This window comes from Oncorhynchus masou, unplaced genomic scaffold (genome assembly GCF_036934945.1).
Source record: "Oncorhynchus masou masou isolate Uvic2021 unplaced genomic scaffold, UVic_Omas_1.1 unplaced_scaffold_1278, whole genome shotgun sequence".
In the NCBI taxonomy this organism is placed as follows: Eukaryota; Metazoa; Chordata; class Actinopteri; order Salmoniformes; family Salmonidae; genus Oncorhynchus; species Oncorhynchus masou.
Genome location: NW_027002617.1, coordinates 77,992 through 94,410, shown reverse-complemented (window position 1 = coordinate 94,410; position 16,419 = coordinate 77,992). Strand labels below are relative to the sequence as shown.

The 16,419-nt window shown below is 45.7% G+C and overlaps 1 pseudogene; it reads right to left on the bottom strand.

Annotated features, from left to right (window-relative positions):
* LOC135530156 (pecanex-like protein 1) overlaps nucleotides 1-16,419 on the bottom strand; it is a 116,548-nt pseudogene that overhangs the window by 63,972 nt on the left and 36,157 nt on the right.

Here is a 16,419-nt window from a genome sequence, read left to right as displayed (position 1 = left end):
AGAGGGAGGGTTAGGAGACAGAGAGGGAGGGTTAGGAGACAGAGAGGGAGGGTTAGGAGACAGAGAGGAGGGCCTACGGCCTAGAGACATTACAGGAGGGTTAGGAGACAGAGAGGGAGGGTTAGGAGACAGAGAGGGAGGGTTAGGAGACAGAGAGGGAGGGTTAGGAGACAGAGAGGGAGGGTTAGGAGACAGAGAGGGAGGGTTAGGAGACAGAGATGGAGGGTTAGGAGACAGAGAGGGAGGGTTAGGAGACAGAGAGGGAGGGTTAGGAGACAGAGAGGGAGGGTTAGGAGACAGAGAGGGAGGGTTAGGAGACAGAGAGGGAGGGTTAGGAGACAGAGAGGGAGGGTTAGGAGACAGGGAGGGGGCCTAGGGTTAGAGACAGAGAGGGAGGGTTAGGAGACGGGGGGGGGTTAGGAGACAGAGAGGGAGGGTTAGGAGACAGAGAGGAGGGCCTACGGCCTAGAGACAGAGAGGGAGGGTTAGGAGACAGAGAGGGAGGGTTAGGAGACAGAGAGGGAGGGTTAGGAGACAGAGAGGGAGGGTTAGGAGACAGAGAGGAGGGCCTACGGCCTAGAGACAGAGAGGGGAGGGTTAGGAGACAGAGAGGGAGGGTTAGGAGACAGAGATGGAGGGTTAGGAGACAGAGAGGGAGGGTTAGGAGACAGAGAGGAGGGCCTACGGCCTAGAGACAGAGAGGGAGGGTTAGGAGACAGGGGGGGGTTAGGAGACAGAGAGGGAGGGTTGGGAGACAGAGAGGGAGGGTTAGGAGACAGAGAGGAGGGCCTACGGCCTGGAGACAGAGAGGGAGGGTTAGGAGACAGAGAGGGAGGGTTAGGAGACAGAGAGGGAGGGTTAGGAGACAGAGAGGGAGGGTTAGGAGACAGAGAGGAGGGCCTACGGCCTAGAGACAGAGAGGGAGGGTTAGGAGACAGAGAGGGAGGGTTAGGAGACAGAGAGGGAGGGTTAGGAGACAGAGAGGGAGGGTTAGGAGACAGAGAGGGAGGGTTAGGAGACAGAGAGGGAGGGTTAGGAGACAGAGAGGGAGGGCCTACGGCCTAGAGACAGAGAGGGAGGGTTAGGAGACAGGGGGGGGGGGGTTTAGGAGACAGGGGGGTTGGGAGACAGAGCGGGAGGGTTAGGAGACAGAGAGGGAGGGTTAGGAGACAGAGAGGGAGGGTCAGGAGACAGAGAGGAGGGCCTACGGCCTAGAGACAGAGAGGGGAGGGTTAGGAGACAGAGAGGAGGGCCTACGGCCTAGAGACAGAGAGGGAGGGTTAGGAGACAGAGAGGGAGGGTTAGGAGACAGAGAGGAGGGTCTACGGCCTAGAGACAGAGAGGGGAGGGTTAGGAGACAGGGGGGGGGGTGGATTTACAAAGACTCGATAATGAGGCCTGATTAGAACCAGTCAATATTACAACAACCACCTACTACAGAACACTAGCTTTTTAGGATGAGGGCTCTGCATCTCAGACAACTAACTAACTAACTAACTACTCACCACAGAACCCCTGAGTTTCTCGGGTAAAGGATCCTGCACCTCAGACTAACTAACTAACTAACTAACTAACTAACTGACTAACTAACTAACTGACTGACTGACTGACTAACTAACTAACTAACTAACTAACTAACTAACTAACCACAGAACCCCTGAGTTTATCGGGTAAAGGATCCTGCACCTCAGACAACTAACTGACTAACTAACTAACTGACTAACTAACTAACTAACTAACTGACTAACTGACTAACTGACTAACTAACTAACTACTCACCACAGAACCCCTGAGTTTCTCGGGTAACGGATCCTGCACCTCAGACTAACTAACTAACTAACTAACTGACTAACTGACTAACTAACTGACTGACTAACTACTCACCACAGAACCCCTGAGTTTCTCGGTAACGGATCCTGCACCTCAGACAACTAACTGACTAACTAACTAACTGACTAACTAACTAACTGACTAACTAACTAACTACTCACCACAGAACCCCTGAGTTTCTCGGTAAAGGATCCTGCACCTCAGACAACTAACTGACTAACTAACTAACTGACTGACTAACTAACTGACTAACTAACTGACTAACTGACTAACTGACTAACTAACTACTCACCACAGAACCCCTGAGTTTCTCGGTAACGGATCCTGCACCTCAGACAACTAACTGACTAACTAACTAACTGACTGACTAACTGACTGACTAACTGACTGACTAACTAACTGACTAACTAACTGACTAACTAACTGACTAACTAACTAACTAACTCACCACAGAACCCCTGAGTTTCTCGGGTAACGGATCCTGCACCTCAGACAACTAACTGACTAACTAACTAACTGACTGACTAACTAACTAACTGACTAACTAACTGACTAACTAACCACAGAACCCCTGAGTTTCTCGGGTAAAGGATCCTGCACCTCAGACAACTAACTAAGTAACTAACTAACTAACTAACTAACTCACCACAGAACCCCTGAGTTTCTCGGGTAACGGATCCTGCACCTCAGACAACTAACTGACTGACTAACTAACTGACTAACTAACTAACTAACTACTCACCACAGAACCCCTGAGTTTCTCGGGTAACGGATCCTGCACCTCAGACAACTAACTGACTAACTAACTAACTGACTGACTAACTAACTGACTAACTAACTGACTAACTGACTGACTAACTACTCACCACAGAACCCCTGAGTTTCTCGGGTAAAGGATCCTGCACCTCAGACAACTAACTAAGTAACTAACTAACTAACTAACTAACTACTCACCACAGAACCCCTGAGTTTCTCGGGTAACGGATCCTGCACCTCAGACAACTAACTAAGTAACTAACTAACTAACTGACTAACTGACTGACTAACTACTCACCACAGAACCCCTGAGTTTCTCGGGTAACGGATCCTGCACCTCAGACAACTAACTAACTGACTAACTGACTAACTGACTAACTAACTAACTGACTAACTGACTAACTGACTAACTAACTGACTAACTACTCACCACAGAACCCCTGAGTTTCTCGGGTAACGGATCCTGCACCTCAGACAACTAACTAACTAACTAACTGACTAACTGACTGACTAACTACTCACCACAGAACCCCTGAGTTTCTCGGGTAAAGGATACTGCACCTCAGACAACTAACTAACTAACTAACTAACTAACTGACTAACTACTCACCACAGAACCCCTGAGTTTCTCGGGTAACGGATCCTGCACCTCAGACTAACTAACTAACTAACTAACTAACTGACTAACTGACTAACTGACTGACTAACTACTCACCACAGAACCCCTGAGTTTCTCGGGTAACGGATCCTGCACCTCAGACAACTAACTAACTGACTAACTGACTAACTGACTAACTAACTAACTAACTGACTAACTGACTAACTGACTAACTAACTGACTAACTACTCACCACAGAACCCCTCTGAGTTTCTCGGGTAACGGATCCTGCACCTCAGACAACTAACTAACTGACTAACTGACTAACTGACTAACTAACTGACTAACTGACTAACTGACTAACTAACTAACTGACTAACTACTCACCACAGAACCCCTGAGTTTCTCGGGTAAAGGATACTGCACCTCAGACAACTAACTAACTAACTAACTAACTAACTGACTGACTGACTGGCTGACTAACTAACTAACTAACTGACTAACTAACTAACTAACTAACTCACCACAGAACCCCTGAGTTTCTCGGGTAAAGGATCCTGCACCTCAGACAACTAACTAACTAACTAACTAACTAACTGACTGACTGACTGACTGGCTGACTAACTAACTAACTAACTAACTGACTAACTGACTAACTAACTAACTGACTAACTGACTGACTAACTACTCACCACAGAACCCCTGAGTTTCTCGGGTAAAGGATACTGCACCTCAGACAACTAACTAACTAACTAACTGACTGACTGACTGACTGGCTGACTAACTAACTAACTAACTAACTGACTAACTAACTAACTCACCACAGAACCCCTGAGTTTCTCGGGTAAAGGATCCTGCACCTCAGACTAACTAACTAACTAACTAACTAACTGACTAACTACTCACCACAGAACCCCTGAGTTTCTCGGGTAAAGGATCCTGCACCTCAGACAGGGGATCTTCTGAGTTCTTTTCTTTCATGTTGGGCAGAAGCTTGGAATGCACCAAGGATCTGTGGAAAAGGGGTCAAGGAGGTCAGTGGAAACGCAGTCCAAACCACTGGTTAAAACCAATATAGTCCAGGGAGGTCAAAGGTCATCAAGTCCCAGAGAAGAGTGGAGTTGTTGCATGTAGAAATATGTGTTAGAAGCGGAAGTCCTGGAGGATAGACTCACATCAGGACAGAGGGGTCACTGCTCTGACGGCTCAGATGGTAGGAGAACGCCACCAGGAGACCGCAGAACAACGAGAACAACACAGGGATGTGCTGAGGTTCCCAGGTCTCCTGTTAGAGGAACAGAGAGGGGTTAGAACCGCAGAACCACACAGGGATGAGAGGATGGTTCCCAGGTCTCCTGTTAGAGGAACATAGAGGGGTTAGAACCGCAGAACAACGAGAACCACACAGGGATGAGAGGATGGTTCCCAGGTCTCCTGTTAGAGGAACAGAGAGGGGTTAGAACCGCAGAACCACACAGGGATGAGAGGATGGTTCTGACCTTTAGGGCCCCGTAGCAGAGGCCGTAGAGCAGGGCCACGGTGACCGCGCTTCGCAGGACACTGTAGAGCGATGACAGAAGGCTGGTGGAGGCTGTGTGGGGGAAGCAGGTGGAGAAGAGGAGGTCAGCAACACGTCACAATAGTGGATTGGACATTTGGTGCAACGAAAACCCATCTCTCCCTCCCCTCTCTCTGTGTGTGTATCACGTCAGAATGTTTAAAACGACGTGTTTAAGTTTCCCACAACTTACAAGAAAGGTCAAAAGAGCCCTTAGCAGTGAGACAGCAGAGAGCATTTAGATTGTAATGTAATGTGTAACTGTCTACATGTATTGAATTTATATGAATAAATTCACACTGACCGTTGCCCCCGAACACGTGGATATCCAACTGCTCAAAGAGGTACATGACGAAGGTGTTGACCTGGGGGAGGAGCCCCACGAAGAACACGACAGGAAAGCACAGAGTGAACACTACAGAGGAACGAGAACAGGGGAAAAAAAAACACAGGAACAGAATTGACTAAAAACCTCCCTGTGTCAAAGTAGCCAAAACATTCAGCAACAACAACTAAAAATATCTATAAATGTGTCATACAGGTGTTCGTGATTGTGTGTTAAGATCAGACTGGCCCTATTCATATTCTAACATATTCATGTACTGTTGTCTCACCGATGACGAGGTCCCTGGCAGAGGACAGAACCAGGGAGCTGGTGACGGCGACACCATACAGGGTGAACCGGGCTGAACCGGTTCTGTCACTGACGTAATCCAACATCCAGATCAACACGCAGCACAGACAGAAGTAGATGGGTCGGCTGTAGGCGATGATGCGATTATGGCCCTGAGACAGAGAGGCAGTAGTTGAGTCGGGTCCACCACAAGACTGCCTTTTGATATTTCAAGTAGAAATTGTGCACGAACATGGAATTTGAAAAGCCTGTTCTATTAAATGAAAAAAAAAGTTCCCTTTTAATATAATATAATGACTCTGCGGGCGGCGCAGAACACATCAACCCTGAAGGAGGGTGAAGTTAAAATCGGAGTGTAGAAACAGTCTTTCATCAGCCAGACTGTATGTCCTTTATGGACCTGGAGACAAAGAGCTTCGGGTTAAGTTGAGGTTCGGGGTTAAGTTGAGGTTCGGGGTTAAGTTGAGGTTCGGGGTTAAGTTGAGGTTCGGGTGACGTTCAGGTTCGGGTTAAGTTGAGGTTCGGGTTAAGTTGAGGTTCGGGTTAGGGTAAGATCTGCTTAAGTTCGGGTTGAGGTTCGGGTTAAGTTGAGGTTCGGGTTAAGTTGAGCTTCGGGTTAAGTTGAGGTTCGGGTTAAGTTGAGGTTCGGGTTAAGTTCAGGTTCGGGGTTAAGTTGAGGTTCGGGTGACGTTCAGGTTCGGGTTAAGTTGAGGTTCGGGTTAAGTTGAGGTTCGGGTTAGGGTAAGATCTGCTTAAGTTCGGGTTGAGGTTCGGGTTAAGTTGAGGTTCGGGTTAAGTTGAGGTTCGGGGTTAAGTTGAGGTTCGGGGTTAAGTTGAGGTTCGGGTTAAGTTGATGTTCGGGTTAAGTTGAGGTTCGGGTTAAGTTGAGGTTCGGGGTTAAGTTGAGGTTCGGGTTAAGTTGAGGTTCGGGGTTAAGTTGAGGTTCGGGGTTAAGTTGAGGTTCGGGTTAAGTTGAGGTTCGGGGTTAAGTTGAGGTTCGGGGTTAAGTTGAGGTTCGGGGTTAAGTTGAGGTTCGGGGTTAAGTTGAGGTTCGGGTTAAGTTCAGGTTCGGGTTAAGTTGAGGTTCGGGTTAAGTTGAGGTTCGGGTTAAGTTGAGGTTCGGGTTAAGTTGAGGTTCGGGTTAAGTTGAGGTTCAGTTTAGGGTAAGATCAGCTTCAGTTCGGGTTAAGTTGAGGTTCGGGTTAAGTTCAGGTTCAGCTTAGGGTAAGATCAGCTTAAGTTCGAGTTGAGGTTCGGGTTAAGTTCAGGTTCAGCTTAGGGTAAGATCAGCTTCAGTTCGGGTTAAGTTGAGGTTCGGGTTAAGTTCAGGTTCAGCTTAGGGTAAGATCAGCTTCAGTTCGGGTTAAGTTGAGGTTCGGGGTTAAGTTGAGGTTCAGTTTAGGGTAAGATCAGCTTCAGTTCGGGTTAAGTTGAGGTTCGGGTTAAGTTGAGGTTCAGCTTAGGGTAAGATCAGCTTCAGTTCGGGTTAAGTTGAGGTTCGGGTTAAGTTCAGGTTCAGCTTAGGGTAAGATCAGCTTCAGTTCGGGTTAAGTTGAGGTTCGGGTTAAGTTGAGGTTCAGTTTAGGGTAAGATCAGCTTCAGTTCGGGTTAAGTTGAGGTTCGGGTTAAGTTGAGGTTCGGGTTAGGGTAAGATCTGCTTAAGTTCGGGTTGAGGTTCGGGTTAAGTTCAGGTTCAGCTTAGGGTAAGATCAGCTTAAGTTCGGGTGAGGTTCGTTGAGGTTCGGGTGACTCGGCAGAGTGAATGTGTACCTGCCCTGTGTGTGGGGTTCTACTGACATTGGATGTGTGCTGCAACGTTCCCAATATTGACGGGATAAACGGTCAGTTTCCAAGACATGCAGTACCAGTCAAACGGTTGGACACACCAACTCATTCAAGCAGTTGTCTTTATTTTTACCAAGAAACGGTCATCAAGGCAAAGGGTGGCTACTTTGAAGAATCTCAAGTATAAAAAGAAAATGGATTTGTTTAACACTTTTTTGGTTACTACATGATTCCATATGTGTTATTTCATAGTGTTGATGTCTTCACTATTATTCTACAATGTAGAAAATAGTAAAAATAAATGAAGAAAAACCCTGGAATAAGTAGGTGTCCAAACTGACTTTTCACTGGTACTGTATATCATGTCTTCCCCCCAAAAAGTGTCAGAGACAGACACAGAGAGACAGAGAGAGACAGAGAGAGAGAGAGACACAGAGAGAGAGAGAGAGAGAGACAGAGAGAGAGACAGAGAGAGAGACAGAGAGAGAGACAGAGAGACACACAGAGAGACACACAGAGAGACAGAGAGAGAGAGACACACAGAGATAGAGAGACACACAGAGATAGAGAGACACACAGAGATAGAGAGACACACAGAGATAGAGAGACACACAGAGAGAGAGAAAACTTCTGTATGTGTGATGTCTACTGTTAATTTTTATTGTTTATTTCACTTTATATATTATCTACCTTACTTGCTTTGGCAATGTTAACACATGTTTCTCATGCCAATAAAGCCCTTGAATTGAATTGAGAGACACACACAGAGAGAGAGAGAGAGAGAGAGAGAGAGAGACACACAGAGAGAGAGAGAGACACACAGAGAGAGACAGAGATACAGAGACACAGAGAGAGAGAGACACACACAGAGAGAGACACACACAGAGAGAGAGAGACACACAGAGAGACACACAGAGAGAGAGAGAGACACAGAGAGAGAGAGAGACACACAGAGAGAGAGAGACACACAGAGAGAGAGAGACACACACAGAGACAGAGAGAGAGAGAGAGAGAGACACACAGAGAGAGAGAGACACACAGAGAGAGAGAGACACACAGAGAGAGAGAGAGAGAGAGAGACACACACACAGAGAGAGAGAGAGAGACACACACACAGAGAGAGAGAGAGACACAGAGAGAGAGAGACAGAGAGAGAGAGAGACACACAGAGAGAGAGAGAGAGAGAGACACACAGAGAGAGAGACAGAGAGAGAGAGAGAGAAAGAGAGACAGAGAGAGAGAGAGAGAGACACACAGAGAGAGAGAGAGAGACACACAGAGAGAGAGAGAGACAGACAGAGAGAGACAGAGACAGAGAGAGAGAGAGACAGACAAAGGTAAAGAGTGTCAAAGAGAAAGTGTGTGTGTGTTAGAGAGGTGGAGCGAGAGACAGAGAGCTGTAGTCTAAACTAGTCAGCTATTTAAAGCCCTATGCCTACAGCTGGGTAGGGAGACCACATTAATAAAATACAGACAGAGAGGGGGAGGGGTAGAGCGTGAGAGAGAGAAACAGGGGGAGGGGAGAGAGGTGAGGGGGAGAAGGGGGAAGTAACAGACTTGACTACAAAGTGAGAAAGCCATTTTGAGAGCTCACCTCAGGGCAGAGAGAGGGCTATAGTAACACCACAGAATCAAATAACATAATTCATGTAAGCAGGGGAGGAGAGGAACCCGTAACTACAGAACAAGGAATATGTCAGATAATGAGTAGAAAGAGAGAGATAATGCTTACATGTCGAGGAGAAGAAGAGTCTGGTTGAACACTCTGACACAGAAAGAAATAAACATTTTTTTTTTTTAAACAACCAGGTTTAAATAATGTCATAAAGTGTGTGACATTTAAAATGGGTGAAATAAAAGCAGCTTTTCTCAATGGCTAATGTGTTGTTTCACTTCCTGAAGCAGCTTTCCTCAATGGCTAATGTGTTGTTTCACTTCCTGCAGTAGAAGCAGCTTTCCTCAATGGCTAATGTGTTGTTTCACTTCCTGAAGTAGAAGCAGCTTTCCTCAATGGCTAATGTGTTGTTTCACTTCCTGAAGCAGCTTTCCTCAATGGCTAATGTGTTGTTTCACTTCCTGCAGTAGAAGCAGCTTTCCTCAATGGCTAATGTGTTGTTTCACTTCCTGAAGTAGAAGCAGCTTTCCTCAATGGCTAATGTGTTGTTTCACTTCCTGCAGTAGAAGCAGCTTTCCTCAATGGCTAATGTGTTGTTTCACTTCCTGCAGTAGAAGCAGCTTTCCTCAATGGCTAATGTGTTGTTTCACTTCCTGAAGTAGAAGCAGCTTTCCTCAATGGCTAATGTGTTGTTTCACTTCCTGAAGTAGAAGCAGCTTTCCTCAATGGCTAATGTGTTGTTTCACTTCCTGAAGTAGAAATGCAGCTTTCCTCAATGGCTAATGTGTTGTTTCACTTCCTGGTCAGTAGAAGCAGCTTTCCTCAATGGCTAATGTGTTGTTTCACTTCCTGGTCTAAGTAGAAGCAGCTTTCCTCAATGGCTAATGTGTTGTTTCACTTCCTGAAGCAGCTTTTGACCAATGGCTAATGTGTTGTTTCACTTCCTGAAGCAGCTTTTCTCAATGGCTAATGTGTTGTTTCACTTCCTGAAGTAGAAGCAGCTTTGGTCTCAATGGACTAATGTGTTGTTTCACTTCCTGAAGTAGAAACGCAGCTTTCCTCAATGGCTAATGTGTTGTTTCACTTCCTGAAGTAGAAGCAGCTTTCCTCAATTAGTGCTAATGTGTTGTTTCACTTCCTGAAGTAGAAGCAGCTTTCCTCAATGGCTAATGTGTTGTTTCACTTCCTGAAGTAGAAGCAGGTTTCCAATGGCTAATGTGTTGTTTCACTTCCTGAAGTAGAAGCAGCTTTCCTCAATGGCTAATGTGTTGTTTCACTTCCTGAAGTTGAATGCGATCGATTGTAACTAAGTTGCTCGGCATAATTGTCTGCTGGTGACTAAAATCGTGAGTAAAAATTTAAAAAGTGTGGACCTTGAGTAGTGAGTACTGGCAGCTGGCGATGACGAGGCAGAACTGGAAAACCCAGATATCAGTGAAGAATCCGCCGACCAATAGGATTGACCCCAGAAAGGCCACCAGGACGGCAAGCACCACTGCTAGGATGTTTTCCAGAACCTCACGGTTTCTGTTGTACAGGGGGAACATATGATATAAAATATGATATTCTCACTAAACTAAATACAGGCTTTTCTTGACCATGTGGCCTGACCAATGGGGAACTCCTGGTCTAAGGTTAGTGACCAATGGGGGGGAACAACTCCTGGTCTAAGGTTAGTGACCAACGGGGAACAACTCCTGGTCTAAGGTTAGTGACCAACGGGGGAAAACTCCTGGTCTAAGGTTAGTGACCAACGGGGGAAAACTCCTGGTCTAAGGTTAGTGACCAACGTGGAAAAACTCCTGGTCTAAGGTTAGTGACCAACGGGGGGAAAAAACTCCTGGTCTAAGGTTAGTGACCAACGGGGGGGAAAAACTCCTGGTCTAAGGTTAGTGACCAATGGGGAACAACTCCTGGTCTAAGGTTAGTGACCAATGGGGAACAACTCCTGGTCTAAGGTTAGTGACCAATGGGGAACAACTCCTGGTCTAAGGTTAGTGACCAATGGGGAACAACTCCTGGTCTAAGGTTAGTGACCAACGGGGAACAACTCCTGGTCTAAGGTTAGTGACCAATGGGGAACAACTCCTGGTCTAAGGTTAGTGACCAACGGGGTTAGTGAAAACTCCTGGTCTAAGGTTAGTGACCAACAGGGAAAACTCCTGGTCTAAGGTTAGTGACCAACGGGGGAACAACTCCTGGTCTAAGGTTAGTGACCAACGGGGAACAACTCCTGGTCTAAGGTTAGTGACCAATGGGGAACAACTCCTGGTCTAAGGTTAGTGACCAATGGGGAACAACTCCTGGTCTAAGGTTAGTGACCAATGGGGAACAACTCCTGGTCTAAGGTTAGTGACCAATGGGGAACAACTCCTGGTCTAAGGTTAGTGACCAATGGGGAACAACTCCTGGTCTAAGGTTAGTGACCAATGGGGGGGAAAAACTCCTGGTCTAAGGTTAGTGACCAATGGGAAACAACTCCTGGTCTAAGGTTAGTGACCAACGGGGAACAACTCCTGGTCTAAGGTTAGTGACCAACGGGGGGGAACAACTCCTGGTCTAAGGTTAGTGACCAATGGGGAACAACTCCTGGTCTAAGGTTAGTGACCAATGGGGGGGAAAAACTCCTGGTCTAAGGTTAGTGACCAACGGGGAACAACTCCTGGTCGGGGGTGAAAAACTCCTGGTCTAAGGTTAGTGACCAACGGGGGAAAACTCCTGGTCTAAGGTTAGTGACCAACGGGGAACAACTCCTGGTCTAAGGTTAGTGACCAATGGGGGGGAAAAACTCCTGGTCTAAGGTTAGTGACCAATGGGGAACAACTCCTGGTCTAAGGTTAGTGACCAATGGGGAAAAACTCCTGGTCTAAGGTTAGTGACCAACGGGGAACAACTCCTGGTCTAAGGTTAGTGACCAATGGGGAACAACTCCTGGTCTAAGGTTAGTGACCAATGGGGAAAAACTCCTGGTCTAAGGTTAGTGACCAACGGGGAACAACTCCTGGTCTAAGGTTAGTGACCAACGGGGGGAACAACTCCTGGTCTAAGGTTAGTGACCAATGGGGAACAACTCCTGGTCTAAGGTTAGTGACCAACGGGGAACAACTCCTGGTCTAAGGTTAGTGACCAATGGGGGGGGGAAAACTCCTGGTCTAAGGTTAGTGACCAATGTCCATTCTTCGGGGTATACTTCAGTAACTACACCTGTTAACCAACAAACTAACCTGTCAAACAGAGCCAACAAAGTGAGTCTGTCAAAGTGCAGGCCGACCCACAGGTAAGGCAGCAGCCAGAAGCGGTAGTGCTGTTTGGCCTGGTGTGCTGCAGCAGTGGCTTGGTCCTCCAGGTCCAGAGGAGCATCCTGGAGCTCTGGGCTCAGGTCTACATCCTGCTGTTCTAACAACTCTGGGTCAATGGTTAGGAGACGGTTCAGGCGGATCTGTAGGAAACAAACAAGACAAACAAAACAATCAGAGGGAGGGACACTGGCGTACCGGACACCCCCCCCACCACCACCACCACCCGAAGGTTTGGACCCATCTCTGTGAATTCAATTAAGGGTTTTTTATTTATTTTGACTATTTTCTACATTGTAGAATTAATAGTGAAGACATCATATCTATGGAATAACACATTTGGAATCATGTAGTAACCGCAAATAAAAGTGTTAGAAAATATATAATGATTTGTTTATTTTAGATTCTTCAAAGTAGCCACCCTTTACCTTGATGACAGCTTTGAAACAATCTTGGCATTCTCTCAACCAGCGTCAGCTGGAATGCTTTTCCAACAGTCTTGAAGGAGTTCCCACATATACTGAGCACTGTTGGCTGCTGTTCCTTCACACTGCGGTCCAACTCATCCCAAACCATCTCAAATTGGGCTGAGGTTGGGTGATTGTGGAGGCCAGGTCATCTGATGCAGCACTCCATCACTCTCCTTGGTCAAATAGCCCTTACACAGCCTGGAGGTGTGTTGGGTCATTGTCCTGTTGAAAAACAAGTGATGGTCCCACTAAACACAAACCAGATGGGATGGAGTATCGCTGCAGAATGCTGTGGTTGTCATGCTGGTTAAGAGTGCATTGATTTCTAAATAAATCATAGACAGTGTCACCAGCAAAGCACCCCCACACCTCCTCCTCCATGCTTCACGGTGGGAACCTCACACGCAGAGATCATCCGTTCGTTTACCTACTCTGCGTCTCACAAAGACACAATGGTTGGAATTAAAAATCTCAAATTTGGACTCATCAGACCAACGGAAAGATCTCCACCGGTCTAATGTCCACTGCTCATGTTTCTTGGCCCAACAAGTCTCTTCTTGTTAGTGTCCTTTAGTAGTGGTTTCTTTGCAGCAATTCGACCATGAAGGCCTGATTCACGTAGTCTCCCCTCAACAGTTGATGTTGAGATGTGTCTGTTACTTGACCTCTGAAGCACTTATTTGGGCTGCAATCTGAGGTGCATTTACCTCTGATGAACTTATCCTCTGCAGCAGAGGGAACTCTGGGTCTTCCTTTCCTGTAGTGGTCCTCATGAGAGCCAGTTTCAACATAGCGCTTGATGGTTTTTGCGACTGCACTTGAAGAAACTTTCAAAGTTCTTGAAATTTCCGGATTGACTGACCTTCATGTCTTAAAGTAATGATGGACTGTCGTTTCTGTTTGCTTATTTTAGCTGTTCTTGCCATAATATGGACCTGGTCTTTTACCAAATAGGGCTGTCTTCTGTATACCCCCCTACCTTGTCACAACACTACTGACGCATTAAGGAAAGAAATTCCACAAATTAACTTTGAACAAGGCACACCTGTTAATTGAAATGCATTCCAGGTGACTACCTCATGAAGCTGGTTGAGAGAATGCCAAGAGTGTGCAAAGCTGTCACCAAGGCAAAGGGTGGCTACTTTGAATAATCAAAAATATATTTAGATTTATTTAACACTTTTTTGGTTACGACATGATTGCTTACTATACATGTTATTTCATAGTTGTGATGTCTTCCCTATTATTCTACAATGTAGAAAATAGTTGTTGTTTTTTTAAATAAGAAAAACCCTTGAATGAGTTGGTGTGTCCAAACATTTGACTGGTACTGTAGTTGATACATTAACCCTCCAAAAAGTAATTGATACATATTTTTAAATGTCCATATGTTCCAGAAAGAAGAAAATGTGTGTTTCTTGGGCTTCAGGACTGAAAAAGTGCCTTGGGTCTTGAAAAACAAAACAGATTAAAGTGAGACGATACTCACTGTGTAATGAGCCGACTCACGAAATCTAAAGCTCATATCAAACCGAGAGCCTGATGCTTCCATTGTTCTTCATGAGTTTTAGGTTTTAGAAGAAAAAAAACATCTATCCACAGAAGCGATGACAGTTACAAGAATGGTAAAAACAAAACTGACGTCACACACACACACACACACACACACACACCTACAGACACACACACACACACACTACAGACAAACACTACAGACACACCTACACACACACCTACAGACACACCTACAGACACACACACACTACAGACACACACACACTACAGACACACACACACTAAACACTACACACACACTACAACACTAAACACTACACACACTAAACACTACACACACTAAACACTACACACACTAAACACTACACACACTACACACTACACACTACACACTACACTACAGACACAAACACACACACACACACACGATGATCACTCACCAGGTCGTGAGGGTAAAAGCGCACTGAGGTAGATCTGGAGAGGTGGGAGTCTGTGTCCCTGTTGAGGCAAAACAAGGACAAGGTCACTTCAAAAACGGGGCTCTGGTCAAAAGTAGTGCACTATATAGGGAATAGGGAGCCATTTCCCTGTTGTGGTTGATGAACTAACCATATGTTATTGGAGGCGCGTCGTGTTGCAGGTTCAAAGTTAACCAGGGACATGTCACATCCCTCCGCCTCATACAAGGAGGAAGTGTTCTTCCCTGGAAACACAACACACAGCCTGTTACTCTGATTAAACTACCATAAAGTGTTGAGAAGTGGAGTAAAGTGTAGTAAAATGTACCGTAAGATGACAGTGCTGAATAAACACTGCGTGTACATTATGTTATTGCCGTACGGTCTATTTTAAAATCAGTCTTCACAATCCATGCGCAACAAATCACAACAAAAACAACCACACTAAACAGGGGGCGGCAGGGTAGCCTAGTGGTTAGAGAGTTGGACTAGTAACCGAAAGGTTGCAAGTTCGAATCCCCGAGCTGACAAGGTAAAAATCTGTCGTTCTGCCCCTGTTCCTAGGCCGTCATTGAAAATAAGAATTTGTTCTTAACTGACTTGCCTAGTAAAATAAAGGTAAAAAATAAAAATATTTAAAAAATTAGCAAATTATTCTGTGGTTTACTACAGGTAATGCATTGGAAAAAGAAAAGCACAAATTAAAAATAACATAAAAAACTTTTGAAATGAAACAAATTAAATAAATAGGAAGGCTTTAACGTTTTTTTTTTTTATGATCAACTAGAAGATCGAACTGTCGGTCGCGATCGACTGGTTGGTAACCACTGCCCTACAAAGTGCACAACTTTTAAACTTTTAACCAGGTAGCACCATATGTAAGGAATAGGGTTTCGATTTGGGATGCAACCCATGACCACCTGTCGTTAGTCCCACACACTCTGATCTCATTGGCCGATGATATCAGTCCACCAATCAACGGACAAAAAGTCGATCAAGATCTTTGGCGACTTCAAACTGAATGCCAAGTCAGGCGCCTCATCTCATATCCGACAAGCCAACGTGGCTAGTTGAGGTTTGACAAAAAAAATAAAAACATTTTTACATCCAGCACCAATCAAAAAAAGGTACAACAAAATATTGACGAGACAGTACGTTGTGATCATAGAATTAGAGAACTAGAATGGACATGAACCTTCTTCCGATGGGATAAAGGTCAGCCATTTTGGTCAGGGAGGTGGTGAACCATGGTCAGCCAGTGCTGTGATGAGATATTGTGTAAAGATAATGAGTCTGAAGACTTTATCTGCACCGTGTGTGTTAGCGAGCCTGCCGGTTACACAGGAATGATTCTATACATGTTTAACTGACAATATGCCAACATTCCATTGAAACAATGCAGTCCATCCACATCAATACACTGGTTGACATCAGTTGATGACAGGACAGACCCAGCTGTAAATACAACCTGTACTGATAATAAATAATAAATAAAAGAATAATGTGGTATAAAAACAAAAAAAATATATGACAATATGAAATCCAAGGTCATCTACAAGTCTCTGCTAGGTAAAGCCCTGCCTTATCTCAGCTCACTGGTCACCATAGCAGCACCCACCCGTAGCATGCACGCCAGCAGATATATTCCACTGGTCACCATAGCAACACCCACCCGTAGCACGCACGCGCGCCAGCAGATATATTCCACTGGTCACCATAGCAACACCCACACGTAGCACGCACGCCAGCAGGTATATTCCACTGGTCACCATAGCAACACCCACCCGTAGCACGCGCTCCAACAGGTATATTCCACTGGTCACCATAGCAACACCCACCCGTAGCACGAGCTCCAGCAGGTATATTCCACTGGTCACCATAGCAACACCCACCCGTAGCACGCG